At 38.6% G+C, this 17,443-nt stretch overlaps 2 protein-coding genes across 4 annotated transcripts in view; both read right to left on the bottom strand.

Annotated features, from left to right (window-relative positions):
* LOC311628087 (olfactory receptor 5AN6-like) overlaps nt 1-17,443 on the bottom strand; it is a gene marked incomplete at its 5' end in the record, with an annotated part of 243,286 nt that overhangs the window by 114,090 nt on the left and 111,753 nt on the right. The gene's annotated exons all lie outside the window — the stretch shown is intronic.
* The window catches only part of GLYATL2 (glycine-N-acyltransferase like 2), a 44,534-nt gene that overhangs the window by 21,730 nt on the left and 5,361 nt on the right, over nt 1-17,443 (bottom strand). Inside the window, exon 1 of one of the 3 annotated variants that reach the window (XM_084894953.1) lies at nt 15,952-16,023. The exons of the other annotated variants lie outside the window; for them this stretch is intronic. The gene's annotated coding sequence lies outside the window, so the exon portion shown is untranslated. Of the gene's footprint in view, nt 1-15,951; nt 16,024-17,443 lie in introns of those variants that run through there. 3 annotated transcript variants of the gene reach the window in all.

Below are 17,443 nucleotides of genomic sequence, written 5' to 3'. Positions count from 1 at the left end.
TCTTGTGACAACATAGGGACAGCCATCTTGTGATGACATGAGGGCATTGTGCAAGGGCACGAGGGCCACATAGGCTTTTATTAGCATAGATGATTCTGTCTCTATTTTGCTTGGTAGTTCAGTTTGTTTACTAAATTCCACGTATGAGTGAAATCATATGGTACTTGCCTTTCTCTGATTGGCTTATTTTACTTTGATAGAGAGCAGGAAAACAGCTCTAGTGGGGGGGTGTATGATGGTAGAGGAAAAAAAAAGAGAAAGAGGACTCATGGACATGGACAACAGTTGGTGATTTCAGGGGGCGGTAAGAGTTAAGAGGGCATAGAGGGGATACATGGTGATGGGAAATATAAAATAAGCTTATAGTTTCTACCAAAAGAAAAGAAAAAGAAAAAAGAAGTATTATTTCTCTGCCTTGATGTCAGTGTGCTGGTATTTATTGTTTTATATGGAGTCACAGCATCCATCCCCTTTTCCTAATAATGTCACATTCTCATTCAAGAAAATGATTTATTCCTCTGAATCCCTGGTAACAAGGGAAGATCAGCCAATCATACATTTTCACTGGGGATGTTGAATCCTGAGTAGGTTATGCAAGGCCAATAGGGTGCTGATGATCAAAGGGTTGCTTCTAGGACACTGCTGCTCCACTTCTTGCTACTTGGGCCTCCAGAACTTTACATAGTCTCTCTCTGTTTCCAAAGCTGGTTTTGTCTCTTCCACCGCAATGCATTCCTTTTAACTTTAATCAGCCAGGGAGTTGCTTACAACCAATAATCCTAACTGATACAGTGTCTTTATATGATAGCAGTAGGTTTGATAGTCATTCATTTGTTATTCCTTTGATTTATTCACGTATCCAAGGATTCCATTCACTATATCATTTATTCATATCATTTATTCAAACCCAGTTTTTCTGCCTTTCAATTAGCTATGTGACTTTAGGAAAAGTAACCTAAGTCTCAGCCTCTTTAGCTGTAAAATGTGGGCAATTATACCAACCACACAAAGTTGTTGGCAGGATTTCAGGTTATATAGATGTATGTAGTTATACTGCTTTGACAAATAGTATTAACCTGGAGCATAAATTTCTGGGAGAGATATGGCTTTCATTAGAAAAGTATTGCAATTTTTAAAAAAGGAATGATTAGTTTCTGGTTCTCCAAAATAAGACAATAAAGTAAATGATTTTCCTCCTCTCTATCTTATAATAAATCAAGCCTGGAAAGACTGTCTTCCCTTTTGCTTATGTCATCGAGGCCATGTGAGTGGTTATTCTAATGAAGAAAAGGGGATAAGACAAAGAGGACATCCTTTCAGTGGTCTAGTGCAGTAAGAGAGAAGAGGGAGAGGAAAGAGTCTAGTTGTAAGACCTGTAATTGTTCCCTTAAATGTTTCTGTTTTAGAGAAAGAACAGGAGGTACAGGATGGGTAAGGGTAATACTATGGTGAGAGATTCCTGACTCCTCTGTCCCACTTGGAGAAGGTCTCATTGTAGAATTCTTTGTACAGCCTTAGGGTGCAGACCATCAAAATGTACTTGTTCATTGTAATTGGAGGGAGAACTTAAAGTTAATTATATCTGGGCAAAAGAGGCCTCTGACCTCTGAGCTGTGCACCATATTTCAGAGGGACCAGTATATGACAAACATTCACAAAAACAAATTTATTCAATAACACACGAGCTCCTCCACCACTGGGGATCTGATTCTCTGTGCTAACATGATACAACCTATCACTTTAAACAACTGTCTGTGTGACTCACACTGTTCAGGATTCAGGAAAATGCTGCTCCACATTTTAAAAAGAAAGCCTACCATCAAAATACCATGAAGGTTTGTAGGTGGTGCATTCACTGATACATTGTAAGAAAAAAGAGAAATTACCTAACTTGCCAAATCCGCTCAGGTAGCCTGAATGCAATGCATTATTGCATAAGCTTCATGTGTCTATTTTCTTTGTGTTCCAAATCAGAGATCTGGAGGTTCCAATAATAAAGTAAATAAAAAAGATTTTACAATATTACATAATTAATATTGCAACAGTCACATACAAAAAATAAGGAACATTTGGTGATGTTTAGTAATTAATATTGCTCTGTAATTATATCCATGTCATGCAGGTGTAGAAAAAACATTCTTGAAATGTGACATCAATTATTTATATCCTTTTAAGGATCTATAGGAGTTGTTATTTTAAAAGATGGTAAAATAGCAAGATATGTGATTATGACTAAAGTACTTTGGAATATCTCTACAATGCTAATTTTATCTTACATTACCCACCTTATTACAAGGTCTGATATATATGGTTTATTTCTAAATTTACATGTTACTTTAAGAAATTTAATATCAGTTGTTACTATCTCAGCAGAGCGAGGTTTCTCCAAATTTAAATTAATCAAACTCAATCTAAGAACTAAAATGATTCGAGAAAGTCTATTTTATTTATCAATAATGTCAAAAGGATGCAAATTATGTGAAAATTGTTTATAAAAGCATATTTTGTAATTATTATCAAGTAAAAGCAAGGAAAATGAATTTTATTAAATAAATACATTAACAATTCATAAATTATATAGACCCTTATTTTATCATTTTTTAAAATATAACTAGTCCATCACACAGAACACACAAATATATTCAATATAACTCAATCTAGGCACCTTTGATACATGGCCAGCTTTTCATCACATTAAAATCCTAGGGTTTCCAACCCGGGTTCCCCAAGATATGTGATCAGTGCTGGGGCCCTGCCAGCAGGCGATGGGATCGTGGAGGAGTTGGACATGAAGGCCACAGGGGCATAGGATACCAAGGAGAAAGAACTGAACTTCACATCACCATGTTTGGCCCCAAAGGATGGCTGGTTAGCCAATGACTGGTAAGATTCCTCAGGGAAAAAACAACCTAAGACAGGCACAGTCCAAGAGGGGCCATCAGGAGAGAACTTGGGGTCAACTGAGGTGGGGCACAGACCCTCACCCCCAAAACTTTGCAGGGGCCTGTAACCTCACCCCTGCTGAGAGAGTCTTCTGCCCCCATGGCTGATTAACTTCCCATGCCCAGCTCAAATCGAGACCCAGGTAAAAGACAGAGACTTGGCTGACAGCAGCTGCCCTTGCACTACAAGGCTTGTTTGAGTTGTCTTGTAAACATGGTGTGGGGAAGTGGGTTTTTGATATCTAAATCCAGCCTACCACCAGGAATGCTCAGGCCCTACTCAAGAAGGCAAATAATCCTTTCCCCTAATATTTACATGGTAAAATAAGATTGTTTTAGAGTAATAAATTTTATATATATTATTGATTTTTTACAGAGAGGAAGGGAGAGGGATAGAAAGCTAGAAACATCGATGAGAGAAAAACATCGACCAGCTGCCTCCTGCACACCCCCCACCGGAGATGTGCCCGCAACCAATGTACATGCCCCTGACCAGAATCGAACCTGGGACCCTTCAGTCCGCGGACCGACGCTCTATCCACTGAGCAAAACCGGTTTCGGCTAGAGTAATAAATTTGACAGTAAAATAGTAGACAAGTTATCAGGCTAATTTAAATTGGCTAATTGAAATAAGCGAATATCCTAGAAAAACTAATTCCACTGGACAAAAAGTTGTTCCTAAAGTGTTAACTAAAATTTTTATTGGTAGTCCATCTCAGAATAAAATCTCACAACAGGAAATGAACCTAAAGCAGTCATATTATGGTGAAAAAAATAAAATTTAAAAACTATCAAAACTTACTATAAAATTTTCAAAAGCCTCCTAGTATTTAAATCAAAAAAAAGGGGGGGGGGGGAAGTAGAAGAATATCATGTAAGGAAAAATATTCTGAAGTAAATTACATCTAGAAAATTTGTACTTTAGAAAATTAATTGTAATGCTATCAGCAAGACACCCATGAAAAACACACATGGTGTCAAAACAAGCCAGAAGAAAATCATTTGGGGAAAAAAAATGAAAAAGGATCCCAAGTCAAATTTATAGAAAATATTCCTTTATTTACTTTCGGTTGAGAATATGTTTATATATTTTCAGAAAACAACTCCAAGACCATATGGATTCTGGCAACAGAGAGGAATTGACAGGACTACTCCAACCTTGAAGACAGAAGAGAAGCAGTCCAGAGATGGAAGATGCTGATGACGCCTTGCCATAATAGCAGTCAGCAGCTGTGTATCACTGCAGGTTGCCCAGGACCAAACCAGAGGGGGTTGGACCTGCATTACCACCATTTGCCCACCATCCAGAACTAAAATATCATTGCTGACATGTACACATAAGGAACTGTTTGACATTGAAATTGGGTCTTAAAAGAACTGGTGGCCCAGAAAGAAACTCTCTACAGACTGATTCATATGCCTTTCAGCATAACGATTATTGCTTGTCTCATTTTTGATTCTTATATTTCCAGTAGGACATGATATCACTCATCTAGGGGAAATGGTGAACAACATAGACTGATGAACAAGAATGAGCCCAGAGATAAGGAGCCATGGATCAGACTGTTGGACCTCATAGGGAAGGTGGGGATAAAAGGGAGAGATCAACCAAAGGACTTATATGCATACATATGAGTCTAACCAGTGGTCGAGGACAATAGGGGGGTGGGGAAATTGGAATGGGGGGTTGAGGACAAATATGTGATGCCTTAATCAATAAAGAATTTAAAAAAAAAAAAACTAGGGTTTCCTTAATTGTGTGGTTATACAAATATATTTGTCAAGATAAGAGCATAAAAATTACTTATAGTTTCATAACTAATTTTAGCCTATAAATATTTAAGTCTCCATCTGTGCCAGCGCAGGACCTCCTCAACAGTTTTCAGTTTTCATGTGGTGAGGATACTGAGTTGATAGGACAGGAGTAGTATAGTCTCCTAGGTAAGAAGGGCCAAGGAAGGAAATGACAGAAACTATCGGATCTGCCAGTAGGGGGCTGGTTTAGGATACATCATGTCCTTGAGAGGAAGGAAGCCAATATTCCCAAGGAATATTGGGTGATTCAAATGATAATGCTCCAGTACTCCATCTATTAATGCCAGGAGGGCAAGAAGCTAACAGGTACACAGAGTCTCAAAAAGCCATAAGACTTCCAGCCAAAATAAACTCTGAGTCTCATCTCCTGCCAAAAACTTGAATAAGCTACTCTCTTCCTCTTTTACACTCAGAGGATGTTATATAACATTTGAGGAAGAGGAAGGAAAAAAAATCTGGGATCTATTTAAATAGAGTAAAGAAAAATAGAGCATTTTTAACTCGAATAGAGGGTAACTGTTGGAAGCTACCCATTGTCTTCACTATCAGAAAAGTGTAAATAAGAAGCCTTAGAATGCTGGTGAACCTTGAGCTCTGGCAAGGGCCAAAGCTATGCACTGATTGTTTAGTCCAGTGGTCGGCAAACCACAGCTCACAATGAGGAATGGAAAACAACTGACCTTGCCTGGAGAGTAGAAAGTTGCTACTCACCCCTCCTGGACCTGAAGGCCAAGTCAACTCTCTCTCCCTCTCCCTTTCTCTTTGTAAAAAAATCAATAAAATATATTTTAAAAAATGAAAAGATAACCCTTTTTCATGGATTGGAAGATGTTGATTCTACTCAAAATGAATTATAGATTCAATGTAATCCATATCAAAAGCTCAATGACAGTTTTTATTAGAAATGGAAAAGCTTATCTTAAAATCCCTGTGGAATTGAAAGAGTCTCCAAATAGCCAACACAATATTGAAAAAGAGCCAAGACCGGTTTGGCTCAGTGGTAGAGCGTCGGTCTGCGGACTGAAAGGTCCAGGTTCAATTCCGGTCAAGGGCATGTACCTTGGTTGCAGGCACATCCCCAGTAGGGGGTGTGCAAGAGGCAGCTGATCGGTGACTCTCTCTCTTCGATGTTTCTAACTCTCTATCCCTCTCTCTTCCCCTCTGTAAAAAATCAATAAAATATATTTAAAAAAAAAAAAAAAAGAAAGAAAAAGAATCAAGTAGGAGGACTTACACTTTTATTTCAAAGTTTACTATAAAGCAAACTTTACTATAATCAATATGATATGCTTTTGTCATAAAGGTAGACGTTTAAATAAAAGGAATAGAATTGAGAGTTAAGAAATGGATCCATATATCTATGGTCTATTAGTTTTCAACAAGGGTGCAAAAATCATTTAATGGGGGAAAGAATTGTGTTTTCAACAAAAGTAGCTGGGAAACTGAATAGTCATATTCAAAAGAATTAAGCTGAACTCTTACCTCATACTATATAAAGAAAACTAACTCAAAGATTTTAAATATTCAAACTGGTGTCACCAATCTTTTTGAGCCTGAGGAACCTGCATGCCTTGCCACCCATCCACTGGTCAGCTAGAACAGCGTTCTTTGGGCACTAGGCATTACAATCACATTTGAAGCCACCAGAAGTCAAGGTCCTCTGTCTGGCTAAGAATCTTTGGGAGCAGGGATCTCAACCAAGTTTAATGTTTTTCTTTGTTAATTTTTGATCACCTAAGTAATATATGCTGCTACACAAGTGAAAAAACCCAATGTTATTTTAAGAAGTTAATAATCTCTCACTTCCCCTTTCTCACACCTTGCTCATTCTAACAAATATAAAGCTATTTGTTATCTGTTCTTTCATAACTTTTTTTTAAAGACCTAAGTGGCTTTATTAAGCAACAATCCCTCCCTGAGTGTTCAGAGGTACATAATCTACTCACACAGCCAGGTTCTTTTTTATTTTTGTAATATATTCTATTGATTTTTTTTTTTTTTTTTTACAGAGAGGAAGGGAGAAGGATAGAGAGTTAGAAACATCAATGAGAGAGAAACATGGATCAGCTGCCTCCTGCACACCTCCTACTGGGGATGTGCCCACAACCAAGGTACATGCCCTTGACCAGAAACAAACCTGGGACCTTTCAGTCCACAGGCCAAACCCTACACCCAGGTTCTTGAATTGAGAGTCAGGTTGCTCCACTGCCCTGTCAAGAGGAACCTCATTAGGATTTCTGAGACAGAGCAGATTTATCAGCAGCCAGCAAAGAAGATCCTGGACCCAGAAAGACTCCATGAAAAACGCCCCCAGGTTTGACAGTAAAAGGATCACTTGGCAAATTCCAGTTGAACTAAAACCAGGAGTTCATTGCCACCCAGTAGAGGTGTGAAAGTGTCCAGTCAATGTCTCAAAGTAAAAATTAAGAAATCAGTTTTAACTAGGTCAAGGATAGAATGACCCTTCGACTTTTAGACCCATCCAAAGTCCTCCAAAAAGTCTTGCAAGATCAGGTTGTCTCAGAATCCCTAAAGATTTAATAGGTGAGTGCTAACTGCCGTCAGTTGGGCACTCCTCTCCCTAAGGCAGCTATTGTGTCCCAGTTTTCACAGCTAAGGATTAATGAAGAACATTAATATGAAAAGAGCATCCCAGAGACCACTGACACGTTGTAAAGGAATGCAGAGGGTGAGGCTGCACTAGCTTCCCAGACTCCCAACCCTGGGATCCCAAAGCTATAAGAGCCCCATGGAGGTTCAGAGGTGGGTGGTTCATAGGCATTCTTTGTGATACTGGTATATTAAAAAACAAAGGCAGAAAGAGAAATACCACATGACCTCACTCATTTATGGATATTAAAGAACATTATAAACTGATGAACCAAAAGACAGATATAAAGACAGTAAAGCAATAAGCAGACTGTCAAATTACAGTGGGAGGGGAGGGATATCTGGGGGAGATAAGAGATCAACCGAAGGACTTGTATACATGCATGTAAGTACAACCAATGGACACAAAACTCTGGGGAGGGAGGGTATGTTTGGGAGGGGGGGGCAATGTTAAAATACGTACCCAGTTAATAAATTAATTATATATATATAAAAGGCAGACCAAAACATATTAAAAATCATAGTAGCCTTATTATATAGTTTTAAAATGTGTATATTTTATAAAGGTATGTCTATAACAACAAAAACACCATGTGTTATATCATGAGGGAGGAAGTATAGGGACTAAGCTCCAGAGAGACTCCAGAGGTGACCATAAAGGACGTTGCAAAGGAGACTAGTATAGCCAAAGAACAGCAAGCTCAGCAGCCATGATCCTGAGAGTGTAGGCAAGGGGAGGGTGGGAGTTAGGGGAGAGATCAACCAAAAGACTTGTATGCATGCATATAAGCCTAACCAATGAACATGGACACCAGGGGGGTGAAGGCATGAGTGGGGGAGGGGGATTAATGGAGAGATGAGAACACATATGTAATACCGCAATCAATAAAGAAATTTTAAAAAGGAAAGAAAGAAATCTAGGCAGCCTTGAAGCAGATTGGAACTAACACTAAAACTGGAATTTGACAAGGTGGTGCATATCCTGTGTCTGCCACTGTCTTAGCTGAATGGCATTATACAAATCACCTTTTGAGCCTTGGTTTCCTTATCTGAATAATAAGCTGAGCTACTGAACATATTAAATAAGATATTGTATGTGAAAGGTACTACCACATAGTGGTATAAAAGGTTCAAAACAAAATTTTTAAAAAAACAACTAAACGTTTTATTAACTTCCTTGAAACTTGGGAATGGTATGCAGCAAAGAATAGAACTAACATTGGGCTAGTCCTGTATCTAATTTAGCCACTTTCTAGTTGACCTTGGAAAGGCACAATCTTTCTACTGCACTTCAGTTCTCTTGTTCAAAAAATAGGAGATTCACTCTGCAATCAAGTCAGTGGGATGATCATTTAAGCTACAGATCTAAAGTCTTACCCAGAAATAATGAATAAGAATCTTTGGGAGCAGAGATCTCAACAAAGTTTAATGTTTTTCTTTGTTAACTTTTGATCACCTAAGTAATATATGCTACTACACAAGTGAAAAAACCCAATGTTATTTTAAGAAGTTAATAATCTCTCACTTCTCCTTTCTCACACCTTGCTCATTCTAACAAATATAAAGCTATTTGTTATCTGTTCTTTCATAATTTTTTTAAAGACCTAAGTGGCTTCATTAAGCAATTTATGATCTGGGCAACATCCCATCTAGTAACTAAAAAGAAGTTCCCTTTCTTTATAATTTTTTTATTTGCCTTTAGCACAGCATGGACATTCCTTTACGTCAATCAATATAGCACTAATTCATTCTTCTTAATAAGTGTCATACTCCATAGATTGAATGCACTGTAATTTAGTCAGCCATTCTCCTATTAGATTCAAATTGCTCATGATTCTTGCCCACTACAAACAGTGGTTCAGTAAACATCCTGTGTACATATATTTACATCCTGGAACATAACTCAATAGGACTGATGTGTAAAAGTGTATTACCAAGTCAAAAGGCAAGTGTAGTAGTCACTGCCAGATTACTGTCCCAAAAAAATTTCCCCAATTTTATTTCTGTTAGCAATAAATAAACAAACTGTTTCCTCATATTCTCATTAATCATGGATGTTGCCTCTCTTCTTAATTGATGCCAAAATCATGAATTAAACAATGGCATCTTATTACAGACTCAATTCTCATTTCCCTGACTAATGAAATTGAACATATTTTCATAGGTTTATCAGTCATTTTGGGGTTTGCTCCTAATCACTTGTTCATATCCTTTGACCACTTTATACTGGGCTTTTGTGTCACTGTTAAAATTCTTTAAGAGTATTTTAACTATTGGGAGTAATATGAACACTTAAGGTGGGTTCTAAAATTTTATTTACCAATTTATGATGATTTTTATTTTTTAGATATAGCTTTTTAAAATTTTACTTTATTTTTAATTACAGTTGAAATACAATATTATATTGGTCTTGGGTATACAACATAGTATTTGAACATTTATATAACATATGAAGTGGTCAACCTGATAAGTCTAGGACCCCCAGATAGAAATTTTGAAATGCAAAATTTTTTAATTTTCATGTAATCCATTGTGTTATTTTTTACACTGGGTAGTCTATGTTTGCTTTTTCTAATTAGGAAAGTTTTACCCAATCGAAGGTTATATAAAGTAATTTTCTTATTACTATTTACAATAGGTTAATTTTACTTAATTTGCAACAAAGGAACCAAACATATAATGGGGGAAAGAATCGTGTTTTCAACAAAAGTTGCTGGAACAACTGGATAGTCATATTCAAAAGAATGAAGATGAAACCTTACCTCAACTATATAAAGAAAACTAACTCTAAGATTTAAAATATTCAAACAGGTGTCGCCAATCTTTTTGACACAGAGGAGCCTGCATCTCCTTGGGAATGCAGACTGTACAGCCACCGGGGGGAAAAATATAGAATTTCCTCAAATGTTAAAAAACTGGAACTGTTGTTTCACAAGCAATCCTACTTCTTGGAATGTATCCTAAGAATCCTGAAACACCAATGTGAAAGAATGTATGCATCCTTATGTTCATAACAGCATTATTTACAATAGCTAAGATCTGAAAGCAGCCCAAGTGCCCATCAGTAGATGAGTGGATCAAAAAGCTGTGGTACATTTACACAATGGAATACTATGTGACTGTAAAGAAAAAAAAAAAAGGAAAAGAAGAAGAAGAAGAAGAAGAAGAAGAAGAAGAAGAAGAAGAAGAAGAAGAAGAAGAAGAAGAAGAAGAAGAAGAAGAAGTTCTACCCTTTGTAACAGCATGTCTGGACCTGGAGATTATTATGCTAAGCAAAATGAGCAGTTAGAGAATGACAAATATCATGTGATCTCACTTACAATGGAATCTAATGAACAAAATCTGAGTAATGGTTCCATGGAACAGAATGACAGACCCCAGAGGGTTCAGGGTGGAGGGAATGGGAAGAGATTGACCAAAGAACATGTATGCATATAGGCATAGCTCATGGGCACAGACAATAGTGTGGGGAATGCCTGGGGTGGGGCAGGAGATTGGTGGAGTGGGGCAAAAAAGGGGGAAATAGGGAACATCTATAATACTGTCAACAATAAATTTTTTTAATTAAATATCCAGCTGAAACAGGTTTGGCTCAATGGATAGAGCATCGATCTGCAGACTAAAAGGTCCCAGATTTGATTCCAGTCAAGGGCATGTATATTGGCTGCGGGCACATCCCAGTAAGGGGTGTGCAGGAGGCAGCTGATGGATATTTCTCTCTCATCGATGTTTCTTGCTTTCTATCCCTCTCCCTTCCTCTCTGTAAAAAATCAATAAAATATATTTTTTTAAATTAAATATCCACAGAATATATTGTTTAATGATTGTAGAGAATTCAATTCCAGCAATTAAAGAATTATATGTTAGTGAGATTAAAAAAAAAAAAATCCAATTCCAAAGCTGCTACAGTCTTCCAATTCTTCTTAGAAGACTGTGGTAGCTTTGTCATCCACACCTTAATATAAATCAGTCCAATCAGATTATTAAACTCTTAAGATATAACTGATGGCCGAAACTGGTTTGGCTCAATGGATAGAGCATCGGCTTGGGGACTGAAAGGTCCCGGGTTCAATTCCAGTCAAGGGCATGTACCTTGGTTGCGGGCATATCCCCAGTAGGGGGTGTGCAAGAGGCAGCTGATCGATGACTCTCATTGATGTTTCTAACTCTCTATCTCTCTCCCTTCCTTTCTGTACAAAATCAATAAAACATATTTTTTTAAAAAAAGATATAATTGATGTTATATTGACTCAATGAAAATGTGGTCTGAGAAATAAAGGAAAGATATTTTGGATTTTTAAGGGTAGAGAAGTCTTAGCTAAAAACCAAAATCTGGAGCTAACGATTATATAAAAACAACTATATTCTGGCACTCAAAATGCAGACACAAATACAGAGGTGGAAAAAAAGAGAAAGCAACTAAAATGTGCCTATTAGAAAACGGTGCCTCGGTCAGGTCCCATATCTAGAAGAGGATCTGCGTCCAGGGCTTGGGGCTCAGGCCACCTTAGCACAGTCTACCTGCCAGCTTCCCATACCTGACCCTGCATAGTTCCATCAACACAGTGATTCCCAAACTTCATCATGCACCTGGATTGAAAAAACAACGGGAAAGCATAGGAAGTAGGAAGATCTTTTAAATGTGACTAAAATAAGTACCCAAATCTCAACAATCGCAATAAGAGTAAATGAACTTACTTTCCTATTAAAATGCTGCTCTCTCATACATTGACTTAAAAACAAAGTCCAGGAAGCATGCATTAGTCTGCTCAGGTTCCCATAACAAAATGCCCTAGATCAGGTGGTTTAAACAATAGGAATTTATTTCTCACTGTTCGGGAGACTGTGAAGTACAAGGTCAAGATGCTAGCAGGGTAGGTGTCATTCTGAGGCTTCTTCTCTTGGCTTACAGATGGCTGCCATCTCGCTCTGCCCTCACATGTGGACATGGAGAGAAGCTCTGGTCTCTCTTCCTCTGCGTAGAGGGACACCAATCCCATTGTGGAAGCCCATCTTCATGACCTTATCTAAACCTCATCGCCTCCCAAAGCCCCCGCCCCTCAAAATGGAAATTAGAACTTCAACATGAATTTTGGAGGCACACAAATATTGAATCCATGATAAGGCTCATCTGCAACAAACAGCACAAGAGGATTAAAAATATATTACACCAGCGATTTTCAACCTTTTTCGTCTCGTGGCATGCATATACTGATTACTAAGATTCTGCAGCACACCAAAAAATAGGGTTTTTTGCAGATCTGACAAAAATAGGCATTATTTTGATTCCTGTATTGTCATGTTGGCTGTTGTCATATTTTCATTTGACAATCTAGGGGAAAGAGGTCAATGCTCCTGACTAAATGGTCAGGTATTCTATGTTTAAATTTTTTTTTTTTTTTTGGCAGCACATCAGTGTGCTGTGGCACACTGAAAATTGTTTCACAGTGTTACACTGAAAACAAGGTAATGACATCAATATGTAACAAAATAAATTGTAATCTGATGGATACAAAAGCCTCCCACAAAGTAGATGGTTAATCGTCCTAACATGATGTAACTACAAAATACATAGACGTACAAAGAGAGATTAATAAATCCACAATCCTAGTGGGAGAATTTAGGACACTTTCCTCACAAAGTAACAGTTCAAGTAGATTAAAAAAAAAATCATTTGGATTTACACAATGCCATTATAACTTGATGTTTTGATGATTTTTGTTTATCTACTTATTTTTTCTACTTATTTTGTGTTTAAGAACCGTTCATCTGGCTGACCTACAGGAACCATGGGGGAGGGAGGGCTATGTAGAGCCTGCCCCATCACAGGTGAGTAAGGTGACTAGTTTTTAAGTCTAGAAGCTCCTGGTCCCACCCTGTGATCATCTGCTATCTATTGGGCAGGCTCTGCATGTCCAGCCCCAGTGCCCACAGTCATACCTCTAGCCTGTGAATAAATGCCACAGCTGTCAAGCAGCTTACAATGTGAGAATGGAATAAAGATAGTGATGACTAAATGGCCACAATAAAAGCATACCTAGACCACCTCCCACCTACTTCTTACAGCTCTCTTCCCCGAACTTGAAGGATTTATAGGGTTGCCAACTCCATAGCAGTCTGAGCCCTCAAGTGCTTCCTCCAGGTTTATCCTCTGCTCAAAATTTCTGGTCAAAAGACAGTACTGCTTGTTTCCCACTTTGCTATTGCAGATTCCTTTTGTTTTCATTTCTTCTTATCCCCCCCCCCCCCCCATTACTTCATATCATTATTGGTGTGAAGAAGGCAGACATGTGTTTGGGGCATGTGTTCTGTTTCCTCATATTTGCCTCATACACTTGCCACTGCAGTCAGAGGAGCCTGGGCCAGTCCTAATTTATCATGACTCCAACTCCCCTAAAGTAACACCTGAGTCTTGGGTTTTACATGTGAATACTCCCTTAACACAGGACTCTCTTATTTTAGCTTCACTGAGGACCTCAATTCAGAACTATGGGCAGCACCAAAATGGATCCCAATGGAATATCTTCAAAGATGAGCTTGCTGTGCCTTTGTAAGACATAAGGAAGAGGCAGTAGGCAAAAGACACACTTCTTCCTTCCTTACCCTGAAGGAGCTCTTATTTCCATAGGGAAAATTAGGGGAAATTTTCCAAGGGAAATTCTTGGCAGCCATGCCTTGCCTTGTCACCATGAGAAGAGGAGTCTATGTGCCCAAGATTTTCTAAAATTTAACATTGATGCCTAGAAATGATAATAAAAGTGCTTATCTCCAGCAAAGGCACCAACCTTTTAGAACAACAGTTTGTCTTCCCAAGAGCCTACTCCAGGACCTGGAGATTGTGGCCCTTGGTGTCACCTAAACTTAATCTAAATCTTTACCTCCCTCTGCCCCCAAATTCAGGTGTTGTAGGGCTTTAGTTCATCCCTGTTTGAGCATGCTCAATGACTCCTGAAAACTATGTATGAAAGAGGTATCTGAGGTAAAACTTTTCATTTGGGACGAGATCAGCCATACTCATGTACAAACACTGAACTACTTAGTTGCTGTGAAAATATACTGAAAAGGAGTTCATGCTTGCATGTCGTTAGTACATGCCATTATCAAGTCAGCTCCAACTCCGAGACCCAATGAATGAGTGATGCCCACTCACTCTGAGTGTACAAGATGACTATACAACATGATTGTAGAGTCATAGATTATCTCTAGAAACATCAGGTGTCTACAGAATCTAGTTAAATTGATTTGTTTTCCTTGTGTATGCTTTTAGTTTCTTTTGAAAAGTATACTTCGTCCATTCAAATGTGAATGTTTCAAAAAGGGATATTGCCTCCACTAAAAATCTTATAAATTTACTTATCTATAATATTCTCTTATTTACTTGTTATTAAATCAATAGAAATTTTCCAGTGCTCAGAGATGAACTCAAATTTCTCTACTATTACATGAAATGAAGTACCAGCTATTCTCCCTCTGCTTCCTCCTGCATCTTAATAAGATGACATCTTTTCAGAAGATTCAATCTTCTCCCTCTTCACAGCCAGAAGAGTGAGTGTGATGGATGAAATGAAATGCCTCTGCTCCTCTACTCTGGTCCCTCAGAGCCCAAACCCTGGGTGTTTTCTTTCAATATCATAGAATTTCCCTTGTAGCAAGTCACTTCTATTTAAAGAGTCCTTCCTTAACCAATTGACATATGAAAAAAGGCTTCATGTCACTGATTGTCAGATGTAGGACTGCAAAGAGCTGGTGGAGCATATGTTTTCTCACCAGGAGGGCTGCAATGACCTAGGTGAGCTTCAGGCCCAGCCACAGCAAGGAGTACACTTAGCTGCTCGGTGTGAGACTGGCATGGGTATGCACCAACTCCATTCAGAAAAGTGAGTGTGCACCACCTCCATTCAGAAAAGTGAGTGTGCACCAACTCCATTCAGAAAATTGAGTACATGTCTGCACACTCAACTTTATACCTTGCTGGTCAAGCTAGCTCTTTAGGGGTGTGTAACTGGTTACTATCCTCAGTGCAGCTGGGGCCCATGGATTATAAATCATATCACAAATAATTTCTCTTTTTAGGTTTATCGGGATGTTCTCCTTACAGTCCACACAAACTTCGAAGTAGACAAGATTCCTCATTTATCATTCATGCAGGATACAGTTTAGATAAGAAGTTCAATTCAGGGTCAGTGCATAGTTTCCATAGCTCCTGTGTATGGGAAGGGAATTGGGTGGTGTGGAGACAGGGTGTTTAACCATTCCATTCATTCCTTTCTTTGAAATCAAACCCAGGTAGGAAGATTAGGTCTTCTGACTTCTAGCTCAAAGCACTGTCTACAATTCTACAAACGCCTAAAGTGAGAAGATGCTGAGAGAAACAGCTTCTTTCTCTGAACTATAACTGAGTCTCACTGAAGGTCTTTGCATATCAGAACTTTCTCTTTGTTATCTGAGGTGGTGGGGACTGGAAATGTGCTATTTCTTACTAAACGTCAGAGAGAAGAACAAGAGGATACAGATAAGTGGAGTAGGGGGAAGGCTCTGAGGATTGTAAGACTATAGGAACCAGAGGAAGCATGACCTTTCTTACCTCTGTTCCTAGCCCAGCCCCAGGGGATGTTGGGAGATGCTAGGCAAAGCTTTCCCCATCCATCCCCAAACCTTTGGCTTTCTTGCTTTCCTTTCACGTACACCAGTCTTGAGGAGGACTCCTGCCCCTCTTGAAGCTCACATCTTGATACTAGAAAGCAAAAACTAAACCAATAATCACATTTACTATACATTGAAATACAGAGTATAAAAAATAAATTAGGCCGAAACCGGTTTGGCTCAGTGGATAGAGCGTCAGCCTGTGGATTGAAGGGTCCCAGGTTCGATTCCAGTGAGGGGCATGTGCCCTGGTGCAGGCACATCCCCGGGGGGGGGGGGGGGGGGGTGTGTGCAAAAGGCAGCTGATCGATGTTTCTCTCTCATTGATGTTTCTAACTCTCTATTCCTCTCTCTTCCTCTCTCTAAAAAAATCAATAAAATATATTAAGTAAATAAATAAGGATAAGGGGACAAATGATTACAGAGGGGATGAGTGAGTAATAGGTTATAGAAAGTTGTTAGGGCCCTAACTGGTTTGGCTCGGTAGGTAGAGTCAGCCTGTATGTAGAGTGAAAGGTTTGATTCTAACCAAGGGCAGGTAGCTGATTACAGGCTCTCCCGGGCTTGGGTCTTGGTCAGGGTAAGTGCAAGAGGTAGCTAATCAATGTGTTTCTCTCACATCAATATTCCTCTCTGTCTTTCTCTTTCTCTTTCGCTCTCTCTAACAATTAATGGAAAGATATTCTCAGGTGAGGATTTAAAAAAAGAAAGAAAGGGAAGGCCTAGCTATAAACCTGTTATTTGACGGAGATCTGAGTTAAGAAGGGAGAGTCAGCTCATTCCTGTGGCGGAGGGTCCCAGACTAAGGAAGCCCTACTGAAAGTGCCCTAGATGATCACTGGGGCGAACAAAGAAAATACTTGAAACTCCGTTTACATTTTATTCTGAAAAATAAGAAAAGGAGTGTGTCTGACAATTAATGTATTAATTCTGAATGAAAAAAAAAATATTTTAAAATAAGGATATACAGGGTGAATGCCCAATTTTTCAAAAATTTTAGGGGGTGGGAAAAGAAAAGTCCAGAGATTACTGCTGCCTAAGGCATGGTTTTTAGAAAGGGAAGAGTAGATTTTTATCTATCTGTATCTTCATATTATCTAGGGTAAAATAGGTACCAATATCCTGTGTGCATATCTTTTTTATCTCTTCTACTTTACAGCAGAAACCTATTCTTTTGTATTTTTTATAACAGCTAGACCATGCCTTACTGGTTGGTCCCTCATAATGAATGGATAGACACAATAAAAGACAGGACTTTGGCTGCTGACATGAGTCAAAATCACTCAAACACTGCTCTTGGGCAATTTGTTTACCTTGTTTCCTAATCTGTGAAACAGGAAATTAATGAAATAGAAAGTGGATGAAATGAGACAATCTTACGAATTGGCATTTGGTGAACACCTCTCACAAGTAATCTCCCTTCAATCTCTCAA

This window comes from Pipistrellus hanaki (genome assembly GCF_964339955.1).
Source record: "Pipistrellus hanaki genome assembly, chromosome: 9".
Lineage (NCBI taxonomy): Eukaryota > Metazoa > Chordata > Mammalia > Chiroptera > Vespertilionidae > Pipistrellus > Pipistrellus hanaki.
This window is presented reverse-complemented; position numbering and strand designations above follow the sequence as displayed.